We start from the raw sequence: 18,380 nt of genomic DNA on the forward strand, positions 1-18,380 counted from the left end.
GCGTATGGCCTGTGTGACGTCAAAAGAGAGCGGAATTCCTTATATAGGCACTTCTCCCTTATAAGCGTGCACACACACATCACCCAGAGAAAGAGCACATCCATCAATGCGTTTCATTCGGGATAAGGAAGCCGAGAGATTTTTCAACAATGGCTGTGTCCCAATTCAGGGACTGCACCCTTTGAAGGCTGCATACATCATCGAGGCAGTCTCATTTAAGAAAAATAAGCGTTAGATTGCAATGTAAGAAAGAAATTACAGTATTTTACACCTCACAATGAATATCAGTCAATTTTATTACGGTTACTTTTCTTAAATATGACATCCTTGATGAAGTATTCAGCCTTTAAATGTGTTCAGCAGTTCTTGCGACGTATCAGAGCTCAACTGTACTAGAGATGCAGAAATTAGACACTTTACCTATACATTTTAGCTGCGTCTTGATCCTAACAAACTTCAAAAAGTGGAGAAAACCCCAATAATCAATCAGAAACAACACTCAGTTCTTAAATATTTTCTCTAACTTATAAAACAACAGTAAATGTTGAATTGTGCACCATTATTGTAATTGCTGTGTTTCTCTATATCGCAATGATGACCTGTATTTGGCTTTAATCTGACTCAACATGTTTCAGAATGCCACTTACATCTCAGCATCAGTGAACATGAACGGCATTGGCATTATTTCATCTCAGTGGTTGATGGAAATAAACTCAAACTGCAGGTCTTTCACATGTGAGGCTGAGGCACTTTCTCAGCTGACAAACCACAATCAGGATGGCACCAGAAATTCTACAGCTGATCGGATTCACAGACATAGTTCACTTGCTCTCCGCCCCACGACTGGAGGATATTCATTTCATTTTGAGCAGAAAATACTCAGTAAGGAGAGCTGTCATTTGTGTCAGGGACAGGGTGATGACAATACTGAAATGCCTGTTCATTCCACCAGAAACCACCACCATAACTCTAACATAGTCACTTGTGAAGATTAAGGGTTGTACTTTTTCTAATATATATATATTAGACAGACTTTTCAGCATAGGAGATGGACTAAAAATGAACTCTCACACCATACTGCCAGATTCTGGAAGATAAATTCTTCAAACAGTGGTACAAGAGGATGTGGTGCTGGTCCTTTAAGAGTCACTCTCAATTTGTCTGTCTATAAAGCCTATAAAAAAACAGTATTCATGTATTTTACAAGACTTCAGCTTGTGATTTTTATTAAATGGGGGTCATTTTTTAGGCTTCTTTACCTAACCTAAGTCTCTGAGATCCTGACACCTTGCACTTCTGGAGACTCCAGGTAGGTTGCAGTTCTGGAAAATGATGTTGCTGGAGACTAAAGGGTTCCTGATGGTTTCACACTTAATTATTTACCTTAATTCTTAATTGTTTTGCAGTTACCGTGTCTTTTCTTCTCCACGTGTTTTTGTCTGACCAAATGAGCGTTTTGCTCTCCATTGGTCATGCTTTAACTTTGTAATTTCTAGTATTGCATTAGTATTGCATTCTTCTCATGGGCATTTATTAATTTTTGACTTTTCAGTCTGAGTTAAATCTCTCTTTATTGGCTCATTTTGCCTGTAAAAGAAAACCTGCCTAATAATTATGCACACCTGAATATAAAGCGTTTTTCATTTCCAGCCTTCATGAACAATTATATAACATTTATAAATGATTAAATACAAAATTAATAGTAGTTATTAAGATTATTGCGGTTTGGAATTGGTAAAATGTGCTTGTAAAAAAATATTCAGAAAATCAGCTGTATACACTGTATATATAGTTTGGAACAACTTGAGGGTGAGTAAGTAATGACAAAATTTTAATTTTGGGGTGAACTACCCCTTTAAGGGCTTTAGAGTTCTTGGAAGATGAAATAGTTTGGATGTACTGTTGGACTTTTCTAAAAACAATAAATAAGGGATTCCGACGAAATACTTTACTGTAGTGAATATTACAGAAGCCAAACAATCACTTTCTTTAGGGGCACCACAAAAAAGAGTAGCTTGTGCCTATGCCTGACTTAAACTTTTTCAAGTATGCTTTAGCTGGGTAAAATCTGCGATTTCGCTTACCTTGTTAGTCATTACGTATTTCAAAGGCAGAGTCCATACTTTTTTCCCAGTCAATATGGTCAAAAAAAAAAAGTTCTCCCAATATGACACCACATATGGAATTGTTACAAGCTCCCTTTGCAAAAGAGGCCTAATTCTAAAGTTATGTGATGAAGGAAGTGACAAAAAACAGCTTTCCTACTGGGGTTTCAAAGAGATCTAAAGAAATAGGTAAAGTGCTAGGTGATTTAACAGACTCCCTTAAAAGCATGACAGCTCCCTTAGGAAAAGCGCCCATGACAATGGAAAATTCTTTGGAAGTCACTGGAAAGTTGAAATTAAAATATTGTATAATTTAAAATGAGAACTTCTGAATTAAATAACTTGGAAAGAGTCCAAAAAATAATAAATAAATAAATAAATAAATAAAACATTCTCAAACAAATTGTGAAAATATGAAGACTTATTCTTACAATATCTCGATTGTTCCAAATAAGATACCGATGAGGGGAAAAGTTATGCTTAAAGATAAATGGCCATGCAAGTAAAACTTGTTAATGGAATTTAGATAAATTGTAAGGCATTCTAGCAATATTATAATTGCAAATCAATAAAAAAGGGGAGACCACTTAATCTGGAAAAGAAGTAATTACGAATAAAATTCCAGACTGAATTTGGATTACACATAAACTGTCCAATACAGTTTGTTCAGAAATGAAAACTCATTGTTATGCTCCTCAAACCATTCCTGAACCATTTTTGCTTTGTGGCAGGGCACATTATCCTGCTGAAAGAGGCCACAGCCAAAAGGGAATACCTGTCAAAGTAACATTCACATGGATGGCAGGACCCAAGGTTTCCCAGCAGAACATTGTTTTGGAGATGCTCTGACCCAGTCGTCTAGCCATCACAACTTGGAACTTGTCAAACTTTTTTTCCTGCATCAACACATCAACTTTGAGGCCAAAATAATCACTTGCTGCCTAATATATCCCACCAACAGGTGCCGTGATGAAGAGATAATCAGTGCTATCAATAAAAAGTTGTTTTTTCATGGATCTCATGGATGTCATGGATGTGTCTGTTGTGGTTCACGGTCATAGTGGCACCAGCTGCCTGCAGTAAATGTGGCATATTCAAACAATTTTGACATAGTTATTTTACATGTACCAACTTTAAATGCACATTGTCCGCCATGCACAGATGTCCTAAAGCCACCTGGGTGGCACTGGGGCTTGGGCGCATCATCGCTGCTTGCAGCTACATTTTACATTGCAGTTCAGCATACTCAAGTCTATCAGATTCTGAAAGCAGCTCTGGGGGTTTAGAAGAAAGTGCTGCAATTTTAGACACCACACCACCTTATTTTCCCTTGCTTTTTTAAGTTCAGCTAAATTACAACCACATTTTCGAAAATACTTACCGATTTCAAATTTCAGCAGCACCCATTGGCAACAATATGAATCTAGCGCTAAAGCTCTCCTCCAATATTGCCCAATCAATGTAAAATTATTTTTAACATCTTCAAACTGGAGAAGAGAATTGTTCGATTTCCAATAAGAAGGAGTTGAAATAAAATCAAAGAATGCCGAAAGACTAACCTAAAGAGAGATAGCACTGTAGTCTGTAGAGTTACAACTATGTTGCTAGACTTTGGGAAATAAGCCATAGTCTATTCGAGACTGTTTAGAATAGTCCTTGCTGCCCCAGGTATAGAGTCTCTGCTGTAGATATGTTTCTCTCCAAATATCAACAGCCCTCACCTCTTTTATTATTGGCCTCAAACTCTCTTTAAGGGTTAGTTCACCCAAAAAATGAAATTTCTGTCATTAATTACTCACCGTCATGTCGTTCCGAACCCATAAGACCTTCTTTCATCTTCATAAGACAAATTAAGATATTTTTGATGAAATCCAAGAGGTTTTTTTTTTTTTTTTATCCCCCATAGAAAGCAACGTACTACCACATTCAAGGTCCAGAAATTACACTCAAAAAAATGAAATGTTGGATTTACTTAAAAAAAAGTGTCAAGTGGTTCCACGCAAATATATTGAGTAATTATATTAACAATATAACAAATTACTCAATATAGGAAACTATGATACACTGTGGATCTGGGAACTACGGATACACTGCTCAGTCAGTTATGTCAACATAAATCTGTGTGTTTCACTCAGCAATGTTAAGTTGACTAAACAAACACTTATTAAGTAAAGCTGACAATACTCATTTTTAGTTGAAACAACTCAGATAAATTAAGTTAATGGAGTTACATGAGTTTTTTAAGTAATGTGAACAAGGATGGTTTGAGTGAAACTAACAACAGTGAAAGTTAATTTTTTTGAGTGAAGGCATTGTTAAAATAGTCAACGTGACTACAGTGGTTCAACCTTAATGTTATGAAGTGAAGAGAATACTTTTTGTGCACAAAAACAAAACAAAAACGACTTTATTCAACAATTTTGTCTCTTCCCTTCCTCTTCCTATTCTCCTACACTGTTTACGTTGTATAGACAGTGCTCGTTACCAGCAAGAGAAGCATAATCGTGGACATCCATACTAATGTCGACAACATTGTGCGATTGTTCTTTGCATTTTTCTAACTTTAGCATGTTTACAGCACTATTCATTGGATGTACTAATGTCTAAATCAGCAAACATAACAGTAATATGCAGATATAGCAAGCCTTTTGGAAAAAAAATAATAAAATAAAATAAAGTTTGGTCAGGAGCTCTGAAAACTTTGTTTTAATTATGCACCATCTTGGAAACCTCTACTCAAATGTTTTATCACCTGTCTCAGGCAGTCCTGATGACGCAACTAAAGTGATTGGCTTAAATGGTTACCTCTGATAATAATTGGTTATTTACACAGAAGGAGGTCAAATTAATTTGTTCTTTTGAATATAGATTCTGATGAGTCTGCACTTTTTTGTTGTCAACATCTCTAATAATCATGCAACAATTAAATCTCACCTGTAACATACACAAAAACATACACTCTAAAAAATGCTGGGTTGTTTCAAACCATGTTTCAACCAATGTGTTGGTCAAATATGGACAAACCCAAGCATTGGGTTTAAAAATGTAATTTAAAAATTAAAACCAATGGTTGGGTTTGTCCATATTTGACCCAAACATGGGTTAAAGCAACCCAACATTTTAGAGTGTGTATATATGCATAACTCAGATATATGTATATATATATCACCCCTTTTGGATCATACCCTAAAAATGAGGGTGCGATGTTAGCAAAAACTCTAGCAATGTTCTTAATTCTACTTAATATTTCGGAATAAATGTAAAAATAATGAAAAAAATTGATGAGAAATATACTTCGTTTTATTAAATAAAACACAGTACATTTTTAAAGTACACAACTGCACGCCACTGCTCCCCCCTCCCTTCTATACTGTAACTGTGACCATTCCCTTAAAAGTGTGGGTTACATGTATTTCATCAGAGCAGAGTAGAGATGGCAAATGGGGGTGGAGGACATAAATAACTCTTCAACTTCTCGCCTACTCGGATTCAGGCCTGTTTTGACTTTGACTTTGTATCTGCCTCCATAATCATTAACCTGTCACCACCCCTTTCCATTTTGACGTTTACCCGTGACTAACAAGACTTATATTTGTAGAATAAGTGTCCCTGCTTGGGAATATCAAAGGTGGAGAGTACACATGGTTCCTCATCAAAGTGGCACTCACCCACACTCTTAATCATGCCTCTCTCACACTATTCATACAACTTAAGAGCTCTTAGTAGGGTCCTAACAGCCCCTAGTTATTTTGTCCACTACACATGTCAGTGTTCCTATTGTGCCATTACCTAACACAGAGTCTTCGACGCTGCATTTAATCCTAGAATGCATGAACCAAAAAAAAAAACTACATGAATGCATAAAGGGGGTCAAAATGACCTGTAGTGGAAATGAATGGTTTTCTTAAAAAAAAAAGAAGAAAAAAAAGAAAAATGTCCTATTAAAGAGTTAGTTCACCCAAAAATGAAAATTCTGTCATTAATTACTCACCCTCATGTCGTTATACACCAGTAAGAACTTCGTTCATCTTCGGAACACAAATTAAGATATTTTTTGATGAAATCCGATGGCTCAGTGAGGCCTCCATTAACAGCAAGATAATTAACACTTTCAAATGCCCAGAAAGGTACTAAAGACATATTTAAAACAGTTCATGTGACTACAGTGGTTCAACTTTAATGTTATGAAGCGACGAAAATACTTTTTGTGCGCAAAAAAAAAAAAAAAAAAACACGATTTTATTCAATAATATCTAGTGATGGCGATTTCAAAACACTGCTTCATGAATCTTTTGTTTCAAATCAGAGGTTCGGGGCGTGTATCAAACTGCCAAAGTCACATGAACCGTAGAAATTTCGAAACATTTCGAAACACTTATGATGTAACGAAGCCTCGTTTACTGAAATCATGTGACTTTGGCAGTTTGATACGCACTCCGAACCACTGATTTGAAACAAAAGATTCGTAAAGCTTCGAAGCTTCATGAAGCAGTGTTTTGAAATTGCCTATCACTAGATATTGTTGAATAAAGTCGTTATTTTGTTTTTTTGGCGCACAAAAAGTATTCTCGTCACTTTATAACATTAAGGTTGAACAACTGTAGTCACATGAACTGTTTTAAATATGTCTTTAGTAGCTTTCTGGGCATCTGATAATTATCTTGCTGTCAATGCAGGCCTCACTGAGCCATCAAATTTATCAAAAATATCTTAATTTGTATTCTGAAGATGAATGAAGGTCTTATGGGTTTGGAAGGACATGAGGGTGATTAATTAATGACAGAATTTTCATTTTTGGGTGAACAAACCCTTTAATGAAATAATTGAAGTCGGTAGGAAGTGGAAATTTCGGTAATCTTGTCTTCCCTATTGTAATGTATATCCAAGTGATCCGGCTCTGAACAAGGTCGGACTTGATTTTGTCCACCAGGAATTGATTGGATGGTTGTGGTTTGCTATTGCTGTGATCTCATGTGAGTGACAGATTGTCCACGCTAGTGAACACATCATCAGAGAAGAGATATCGCTGTACTAGGCACGGTTGCCTTGTACCGAGCACGAGTGTGATTGTCCCCCTCCCCCGCTGGCCTGCACTCACATTGCACTTAACGTTCCGGGCCAGAGCACGTCATTACGATGGAACTTTCTGTTTTGAAGAAAACAAGAAGAAAAGTTAATAGACTGTCACATAGATTTACACTTATGCAGTGCAGCGATTCCATTGCATTCGATGGACACTTTACCATCCCAAGAGGCCACGGGACAGGATTTATGAACAGCAGTGAAGTGACGCAACTGACGCCAAGTAGTAACGTGGGATGCAGTAAGTTTGAATTTCATTTATACTAACATTTATAATTTCAATAAAGAAATGAAAATGAAGCAGTGAAGAAAGGAAGACTTGTGAAAATGAAAGTGTGATTTTTTTCTTTGTAATTAAGTAAAAGCAGGCCTACACTATTCAGTGCATAAGTAATTTTTTCCCCTCCTTTTATCATGTCTCTCTTCAGCACCAACGCATTCACACATAGCCTACTGTATGATCTTTAATCTGTGACCACCAAGCAACATTTTCACACAAATTACATTTTGCAATTAAGCAAAAACAAGGACATAGTGCAGACTTTAGCTCACAAGTTATTTGTTCAGCTTGTACACAATTTGGCATTCGCTAATAGGTGAAACAACATCATGTTTGTAGTAACAATTTGACACATGCAACAGACCAGCATACACTTTCTAATGAGCAAAGGAGCAATTAGAGGCTTCCTCCCCATTCCACATTTACAGTCTAAAAATACTCTCTAAAATTAGTCTATTTCCTGAGCTCTGAAAGTGCTCTCTACTCAATATTCATAAAACATCACTGATACATGAGTTTCATTGTGAGGGATGTTGCTCCATCACTTTTGATGGACGCCCAAGTATAATGCCTGAAAGTGCACCCTGTTCTCCAGAATGTCATATTCATCATTGATTGGAGCACAGGCGGGAAGAACAAACATATCAATCACGCTCTGACAGGAGAGCCTGTTCTGCCTGTCTTTTTACTCATGCTGTAACATTTCCTGGTTAGTGATTGTTCTCTATTCTATTCAACAAATGCCATTCCCTCTATTTTTCCATCAGTGTAATTAGACCTGCTTGCTTCCCTGGAGGCTGAGCATTTGACTCTCCAGAGGCCTGCCGTTGAAATATCACAAAGATCTGAAAAAGTGGTTGATATAATTTGCTCCAAGACAGTTTTGTTTTTTGGTTCAATATCACCCCTAAGGTTTTTTTTTTTTTTTTTAATGTTTCTAGTTTCAAGGCCCATGTTATTATTATTAAAATGATCTTTTTGTTAATAGCTTGTGGGTAACATGTTTCTGGATTTGATTCAGACTTGATTACCACTGACACAAATTAAATCTGTTATTCTTTCTGTTTAATCAGAAGCATAACAAACTAATTTATGAAGTTCATTGGTGAAAATGGATGTGTTTTATATCCATATAAATGTCATTTACAGAAAATGTCAAGGTCTGTTTTAGGTTATAATTCTTAAACTTGTTTCATCTCTTTTTAGAAAGAATTGCAATAATTCAATGCAAAATTCTGTCATCAAAACCATTTGACTTTCTTTCATCTGTGGAAAACAAAAGGAGTTATTTATAGCAGAATGACCAAGCTGCTCTTACAATGAAAGTTAATTACTTTAAGTTCATTCTGTTCTTTACAATGTGTTCTAAAGCTAATAATTTATTTTATTACTGATATGTTGCGCCAGTTTCACAGAAAGTGTAAATTTTGCTCTCTTGTGGGATGGAAACATTCGCCGATGTTTGAATAGGTACTACATTTGAATTTGAATTTATTTCGCAACCGTTAAAAAGTAAGCATGTTCTTTATAGTATGAATGTGGGTGGTATGAAATTCAGATGTACTACATCCGCCATGTTGTTACTGTCATGTGACCTACCAGCGTCAGTTGCGTCGCTTCACTGCCATTCATAACTTCTCTAAGTACAAAACACCAACATCTAAACCTCAATAAGAACTTCTCAATAAATTCTCAATAAGAACTTCCTTAGACGTGTGACAGAAATAAAGTCAATCTGGTTAGTAATAAGTGAATCAGATCTTTTAATCAGATCTTGAGAGATTAAACGATTTTTATCTTCAGTTGTTTTCATCTGCTGTGACTGTAGTCAGTTGTACTCTTTTCTTCAGTGATTCTGCTTGTTAACAGCAGGTGTTCATCACTAATACTCAATCATCACTGAATTAATTGCTTAATTATCTCATTAACTTTAACTGTGCTTCAGTGTTATTTTAACACTATTTAGAGAGGGACCATATGTACTCTGAGCAGAGTTAATTTAACTCTGGGGATTTTGCTGTGTAAAAACTGGTATTACACCCAACATTTCTGTCCCCCTCACTTCTGAAATGATGGTTACGCCCCTCTCTGTTGGAGTACTGTTTTTCGCATGCTACAGTATAGTATAGGAAGTATTCGATTTCACACACAGTGAGTGCTTTATTTGTAAATGTTTTATGTGATATTCTAGGTTTAATTCACAACTGTAGATGAAAACATAGCTACAGGTGTTTGTGATAGAGCTTAAAGGTGAAATGTATAATTTCTGTTCCGAAAGCGGCATTAGTTACAAATTAGGTCCCCATTAGGTATGAGTAAATTAAACAGATAGTCCCAAACTGATGCCATTGGTTCAGCCGAAGTTTGTGTGCCGGCCAAGTCTGGATGCTCATATGAACAAGAAATGTTTATTGTTCCACAGTATTTACATAATTTTCTGAAATTAACTGACCAACGGCTCACTTACAGTTGTCTCTGCATATTAAGCTGCATGGGATCAGAAAAGTATTTTAACATCCAAAAATTACACACTTCAATTTGAAGTTGTATTCATCCCAGAATACCACTTTAATGGATGCTCTGTGCTCTTTCCAGACTTCCATCAGCATACTTAATTATGGAGGTATCATGTGGAAATATGGCATACTGAAGGCTTAGATCATGTCGTGGTCTCAGCATTCTGTCTTATTAATTCTTGGCATAGAGCTCTAATATTATTTAATATTTGCAGTCAATGTACAAGTATCTCCAATGGCACCACCAACGTTATGTGCCAAAGAAAAGAAAGGATATCTAGATTTTGGCACCCCGTAATTGAAAAAGTATCACTGATCTAAATTGTCCGTTATTATGACAGCATTCACCACTCCATATAGAAAGGTGCCCAAATGCTGGAGTAGTCATTTTTGAAACTTTGGAGTTTGTCAAGAATAGGCCTTCAGAAATTATGCACAGTATTTAACATATTTTGTATGCTGAGCTCATGAAATTAAGACATGAAAAGAAATCCAGAAGGACGCTGTGAAAAACCGTAAAAGGACTAGAGGGATGAAAGTGGAGATTGTGATGGCAGAAGTTCAAGGCTTTCAACACATTATTATACCAACCCATCAAGCATCAATGTTTCTGTGTGCTGAATTTCTAAGGGTAAAATCATCACTTTTATTCTGATCAGACAGCATTGACTTATGTTGATCTAAGGTGACTGACGGCACAAGACAAGTCTGCAGAAATCTTGATACAACTTTCAGCTGTGCAGAATGTATAGACAGAACAAATTATTTAGATTTATTCCCCGTTCATTCATTTTAATGATAAACCAGATGAAATATATTTAAACAATGCAGGAGCCATTACTCCAGTCTACCATTCAAAAATGTGGGGTAGGTAAGATTTATTAAATGAGAGAAAGTACTTTTATTCAGAAATGACACATTAAATTAATCAAAAGTGTCAGTAAAGACATTTATAATGTTTTATTTCAAATAAATGCTGTTCTTTTGAACTTTCTATTCATCAAAGAATCCTGAGAAGAAAAAAAAAATGTATCATGGTTTCCACAAAAATATTAAGCAGCAAAAACTGTTGCCAACATTGATAACCATTAGAACCATTATTATTAATTGAGCACCAATAATATTTGATAATAACTGAGTACCAAATCAGCATATTAGAATGATTTCTGAAGGATCATGTGACACTGAAGACTGGCGTTATGATGCTGAAAATTCAGCTTTGCCATCACTGGAATAAATTTCATTTTAAAATACTGTATATTAAAATAGAAAACAGTTATTTTAAATCGTAATATTTTTTCATATAGTAAAACTGTTTTACTGTATTTTTGATCAAATAAATGCAGCCTTGGTGAACAATAAGAGACTCCTTTCTAAATAATAATAATAATAATAAAATCTATTAAGCAGCCTTTGTATAGAAATAGATAGCTTAGTAATATTACTGTAATATTGTTTTTTTTATCTTGTTGTAAAAATAATGTATTATTTCATGTCCCAGTATTTATACATGTACTGTATGCCAGGTATTAACATTAGCAGGGAGAAAAAAAAAAACAAAAACAAAAAAACATCCTCTTGCATCTGTTTTCATGAAAGCCTCTATATTATTAACAATCGCCTGATTCTGTAACAGCATACTGGTTTCAAGCCAATTTGGAAATCCTAAACAAATAGCTTAAAAACTAAATTTCATAGGGCAGCACAGAAAAACTAAACACCCTGAGGGGTCACTATATGCAGTCAAATGCACCAGCACGTCAGAACCATGACTGATTGGTGTATTAATCCCAGAAACTACATTTGCAGCCACATTCTCATATTCCTGTACCATTAATGACACTGTGCAGTGCCAATGCTCAGCTAGTCTAAGGTTTTATGTTGATCTAAGATCAGGTTATCCAACCACACCTCAGTCTCATGCTCAATGTTTGTTGCCTCATCTAGCCACAACATGAGTCTGCACAAACCACAGCTACGTAAGAGGTCAAGTACAGGAAAGAAGCCTGCGCTAGCTCTTTTCAGACACAGATTTGGGCTAATCGTTGCCATTTGTCCTGATTCCAGAATTAAGTGGCTTCTGGGCAAGTCAATGAGTATCCGGGCTTGTGAAAAGGCCTGGTTGTCATGGTAACTACCGAGGGAATAGAATAACACCACTGGTGGGCTTGGATTTGCAGAGTAGTCCCTTCTCTGCAACATTAAAATCAAATGTTTCTTGTCATATTCGAACCATTGCTGGAAAGTTGAGGGGAGAAGGAGAACAGTCTTCAGTATACTAATAGGTTGAACTTACTATAAATATTGTACAATTAAAATGCATGGATTAAACGTATACATTTTGGCAACATTTATGGAACAATATTTCATATAATAGTTTAGCTTTTACAAGTGTCCTATATAGCTTCAAAGCTGAAAAATTATTTGAGAATGTTCCAGAAAGCATTTTGTGTGGGTCAGTGGAAGCAAGGGAAATCTGACCTTTTGTATGAAGGAGTTCACATGGTCAATGCCACTAATTTCATTAGGGGCCTAGAAAGACTCCCCTTTCAAGTCACGAAAAAATCGAATCGAATTGAATCGAATCCAATCTGAATCCAGCACTTTTAGAAAACTATAGACCGGTATCCCTTCTTCCATTCATTGCGAAGACACTTGAGAGAGTTGTGTTCAACCAACTGTCTACTTATCTCACATAGAACAACCTCCTTGACAACAACCAGTCTGGCTTCAAGAGTGGCCACTCAACTAAAACTGTCCTGCTCTCAGTTACTGCAGCCCTGAGACTGGCAAAAGCAGCTTCCAAATCATCAGTACTCATCTTGCCGGATCTGTCTGTTGCTTTTTACACAGTTAACCACCAGATCCTCCTGTCAAGCCTCATGGCAAAGGGCATCTCAGGAACAGCACTCCAGTGGCTCAAGTCTTACCTCTCAGGTAGGTCCTTCAGGGTGTCTTGGAGGGGTGAAGTCGCAACATCTTGCTACTGCGGTACCTCAGGGCTCAGTGCTTGGACCACTGCTCTTCTCCATCTACATGTCATCACTGGGATCTGTCATTCAGAAATGTGGTTTTTCCTATCACTGCTATGCTGATGACACACAACTCTACCTCTCATTCCAACCAGATGATTAGACTGTAGCTGCTCGCACTGCCTGCCTGACAGACATTTCTGCTTGGATGAAGGACCACCACCTTCAAATCAACCTTGCAAAGACAGAACTGTTTGTGATCTCGGTCAACCCAACACTTCATCACACCCTCTCCATTTAACTAGGTTCGTCAACCATAACTCCTTCCAGGACAGACAGGAACCTCGGAGTTGTGATTGATGATCATTTAAGCTTCACAGACCATATTACTACAACAGCCCGGTCTTGCAGATTTGCCTTATACAACATTAGGAAGATTGAAGATACCCTTCCTATTGGAGCATTCTACACAACTTCTCGTCCAAGCTCTTGTTCTATCCAGACTGGACTATTGTAATGCTCTCTTGTACAGGCCTTGTGGTGCCATCCTAAAGAGGCACAAAATCACTCTCACTGACTTTTTCCTTGTCTGTTCCCTGCTGGTGGAATGACCTGCCTAACTCTAATCTAATTTGAAGATCCAATCCATGCAGCTTTTTCGTCAGGACTTGATCCATAAATATTAGTACTTACTTTTTCTATTTCTAATCTTCACACTATAGGAACAAAACTGTTTAATCTATTATTATTATTATTATTTTATTGTCATGTTTGTGGTCTCTCACATTTTGAAAATCTGATAAGATTTTAAAAACCTTAAGTGGTCAAGGCTCACTGGGGCTGACCTTTGACCTGGAGAGTCACCTAGATGGTTATCCTAGTTATCGCCATCAAACTTTAGAGCAATACACTTAACCCCAGGTTGGTGGGAGAACTACTTTAAAAAATTCTTTCACAAGTCACATTGGATAAAAATTGTTACTTTGCTTCAATCATGAGCCATTTGTTGCCAGGACCTGCAATATGTCCATTAGACAATTGAGCTGCAGGCCAGATCTGATTTTGGGAGTTGTTTTCTGGCAAGTACTCTGAGTTTCTCAGTTGGGCTTGAGCCTCTTTGTGTTTCTGGAAGTCATGACTTTCACATCTATACAATCAGTGTACATTGTGTTCATCCATTTTATTTATTTATTTATTTTTTCTTCAACGTTGAAAAAAAAAAAAAAAAATATTCACTTGCATTTCATAGTTGTGCTTTATACCCTGACTTTTTAAACATAAACTGAGCATCTTCTGTTCAATCTATATCTAGTTTTAACTGAAAAGGGTAATTAATTATAACAGTTACGTGCTTCTGAATATGTTTTAGAATTATTTTCCTGTAATCTGTAATTTTTCCTTATCTGTAATCTCTAATTTTGATTTTCCTGATCTGTATCTCATATTATATCCTAGATGTTTAGGAATAATGCTGCAGAGAATGACAGACTCTTATTTTATTTTCTACTTATCCTCTTCTCAGGTTCATAAATGCTGACACTAAAATGCCTCTTTCAAAATTCACAAAACATGCATTACCTAGGAATCAAACCCATGACCTTGGCATTGATGTCTGTTCGAGTTAAATAAATACAAAAATGAATAAATAAACGAATAAAATTACAGAAAGATTCCTAATGTATTTGAAGAAATTTCCATATTAATTCATTAGGATTTTAAAGTATTAAGCCGTAGCTGTTTTGGTGGTAATTTTCGCAACAACAACTTTCTCATTTTGTCTGTTTTTTATAACAAACAACAAACAAACAAGCAAACTAAATATTGTAGATTGTGTAATTGCTTCTGTGAATCCCCTTCTGTCTCTTCAATCATTACCCTCTGTTTGTGTAGTTTCATCCCATCTGCTTTGAAAGACTATCTCCATCTGCTACCTTTTCATTTTGCACTCTCTATTTCTATATCTCTACTCTAGTCTCTCTCTTTCCCACCTTAATTAGACTCATTTCTTATCTCATCAGTATACCCAACTTTCAACTCAGCTTGCTTGTCGATGGTGTCAGATCTCTACAATAAACTCTACAGTACCTATAGAGTTTGTTTAGAGACAGAGACACTCTATTATATCCACCAGACTCCATTAGTAGTATTTTTCCTCCAAATGGAAAAGTAATGACTTTAATGATATGTTCCTGCATTCAATTTTATCCTTAACAAAATATGGTTGTAGATGCTTTCTTTTAACCAGCACAAAAAAATATCACACAGTCGACACACAAAGTCGAACAAATTATTATGAGTGAATTAAATGTAACCACCCCCAACTCTTTACTTGCTCCTAATAATGTTTATCCATAAATATGAAGTCAGTCCTCTCTGACCGGTGTACAAACAATTACTCTTCGTGACAGAGGATCTACCAATCCTCTTATCATCATCATCCAGGCTCATAACAGGATGCAGGACATGAAAACTGAACGTTGCTGGCGGTGCATGATGAGGCACACCTGATGCTAATTTTGCCTTGTCAGTGCTGCCATAAATACAGCTTTGGGTTCCCTAGTGTATTGGGGAAAGTGTTGAGGTTTATGGATGTCATATCCATACCCTAGTTAATTGATTGCCACCTGGTCCTTCTTTTTCACAGTTCCTTCCCAAACCTGCACAATGAGAACAACATATCCACTTTGTTATTTGTATGGTGGTTCAAGAACGCCCCCTTAGTAACATGTTACTGTTATACAACTGCCTTTGATTATTTGATGATTAGTCAATATGTGCCCTCATGTTGTTTCAAACCCATATGACACTACTGGTTTCTTTTTCAATTAAGGGATAATTCTGTTATCATTTACTCACCCTCAAGTTGTTCCAAACCTGTATGAATTTCTTTCTTCTGCTGGACACAAAGAAAATATTTTGAATATGGGTAACCAAACAGTTGATGGACCCCACTGACTTCCATAGTACTTTTTTTTTTCCATACTATGAAAGTCAATGGGACCCACCAACTGTTTGGTTACCCATACCCATACTATCTTCTTTTGTGTTCAGCAGAAGAAAGAAATTCATACAGGTTTGGAACAACTTGAGGGTGAGTAAATGATGACAGATTTCTTTTTTTAGGTGAACTATCCCTTTAAGATCAATGAGGATTATGGCTTTCAAGCTACAAATAGGTCTCAAAAGCACAATAAACGTGGTCCATATGCACCATATTCCAAGTCTTCATAGCAGGATTATTATCATTACCTAAAACTAGTGGGACGGGATCGGGAAAGGTCTGCAAGCCGGTGTTGTGCCAAATTCTGTGACCCTATAAGGCGCTGTATTGAGCTAATTCAGGGGGTCACAGAATTCTGCACTACATCAGCACTCAAACTCGGGTCACCCGAAGCGCAATTGTGCTACACATCAGAGCACTGCCCATGAGTCTATCGACTCCAACCTAAACTAAAACCTTGACTTATCTTTTTCATTACTTGAAATAAAATTGTTCTTTTGTGTCTGATTTTTTAAATAAATCATTTGATTTAGTTAATCAAGCTGGTCTGAATGATTCAGTCAGCCGAATCCAATTGATTTTGTTATCGAGTTCAACTCATTGGCTGTATCTGAAACCACCCCCTATTCCCTCATTCACTATTCTCTACTGAACAAGTGAATGAAAACGAGTCATGCACTAATATATGCTAATAGCGTACAACAGTTGGTCACTCGTTATTGAGGTGCCTTAATGGATTTAATGAGTGCACTTGATAATATCCATTGTGGTTTCGGACACCACAACAAATGGCTGTCCCCTCAAATAGTGCACTATAAGTGCATGGTTTCTAATACAACCACTGACTTAAAGAAGGTGTTCAGAAGGGGAGAACTTACATTAAAATTTCTGTCTGTTCAGACTTTAATGCTTCTTTTGTGTCTTTTTTTTTGAAACATGAAACTTCAGTGCCCTTGGGGACTAATTAGGCTACATAGAAAACAGTACAATCTGTTTGTACAACTAGTACAATCTCCTTTTGTGTTCCATTGAAAAAAATTAAATTATATGGGTTTGGAACCACACAACTGGTGAGTAAGTGATGACAGGATTTTCATTTTGGTTGAACTACTCCTGTAACTTCTTGCCAATAACTTATACATTAAAGAAATGCTAGACTTTAGTACTAAAACAGTAAATAACCTCCTGTAAGACCTGAGAGAAAATATGTCTATTGTGTCTAAATAGTAAATAGAGTGCATCAGTAGAGGATCATAAAAATCTCATTAATTTCTTTAATCAGAATGTAAAATTATTTTATGCTCTGAGGATTCGCCTGCACTGTACTAGGATTTCCAAACCAGAAAGTCTCTGTAATTAAATCAGGCCGTGGGCATGGCTAAGATTTCCTCTAAACATATGCAGAAAGCTCCTGAAAGGATTTCTGGTTAAGCTCTAGACTCTGCTCAAGGCCATTGTTCATTATGATGGATTGCTTTTGCACACTGTGCTTTGGCATGTTGTGACATGTGATACGTTACAGTGGCGGCTCCTGTGACCTGATGGTAAGACCACTGCATTAATTAAACTCATTTGTTTTGGATTAAAATGTGACACAGGGCAAAAGAACATTATGACTGGGAAGTAACCACATCATCATAACAGTAAAAAATTAGTCAAGTTATTTGTTGTAAATAATACTAATAATAATAATAATAATAATAATAAGTCCATAATCAACTAACTAACATTCAAAGTTTAAGGTCGATTGGATTTTTTTAATATTCTTGAAAGAAGTCTCTTATGCTTACCAAGGCTACATTTATTTCATCAAAATGCTTTAAAACAGCAATATTGTGAAGTATTGCAATTTACAATAACTGTTTCTTTCTGTTATATATATATATATATATATATATACAGTCAAACCAAAAATTATTCAGACATTTTTTATATTTTTGTTATTTTTTTTTCTAGTGGGTGCAGGACACTATAGTTCATTTATGTAAGTGAGGATAGCAAAATAAAGTAAACTGTGACATATTATACTCAAAAATTCTTCATACAGTGGACTACCAGTAAAATTGCTAAAAATTTGGAACCAAAAATTATTCAGACACTTTGACCTGACCATGTTTTGCTTAAGTGTTATCTGACATAATTAAGATTATTTTTTTCTGACACAGTTTAACTCTGAGATTTTGTCATATTTTATTACCATTTTTTTTAAACAATAGTGCATAAACTGTAATAATGAATGAAATGTTCAAGGTGTCTGAATAAATTTTGGTTTATATATATATATATATATATATATATATATATTATTCCTGAGATGCCAAAGCTGAATTCTCAGCATCATTACTCTAGTTTTTAGTGTCACATGATCCTTCAGAAATGATTCTAATATAATGATTTATTTAATGTTATTTTTATTTATTTATT

At 35.9% G+C, this 18,380-nt stretch overlaps 1 long non-coding RNA gene across 1 annotated transcript in view; it reads left to right on the forward strand.

The window, feature by feature from the left end:
- Nucleotides 1-7,238: 7,238 nt before the first annotated feature.
- LOC127511204 (uncharacterized) overlaps nt 7,239-18,380 on the forward strand; it is a 46,992-nt gene continuing 35,850 nt past the window's right edge. The window contains exon 1 of the long non-coding RNA XR_007929881.1: nt 7,239-7,428. This is a non-coding gene — a long non-coding RNA (uncharacterized LOC127511204). The remainder of the gene's footprint in view (nt 7,429-18,380) is intronic.

This window comes from Ctenopharyngodon idella, chromosome 1, assembly GCF_019924925.1.
Source record: "Ctenopharyngodon idella isolate HZGC_01 chromosome 1, HZGC01, whole genome shotgun sequence".
NCBI classification, from domain to species: Eukaryota; Metazoa; Chordata; class Actinopteri; order Cypriniformes; family Xenocyprididae; genus Ctenopharyngodon; species Ctenopharyngodon idella.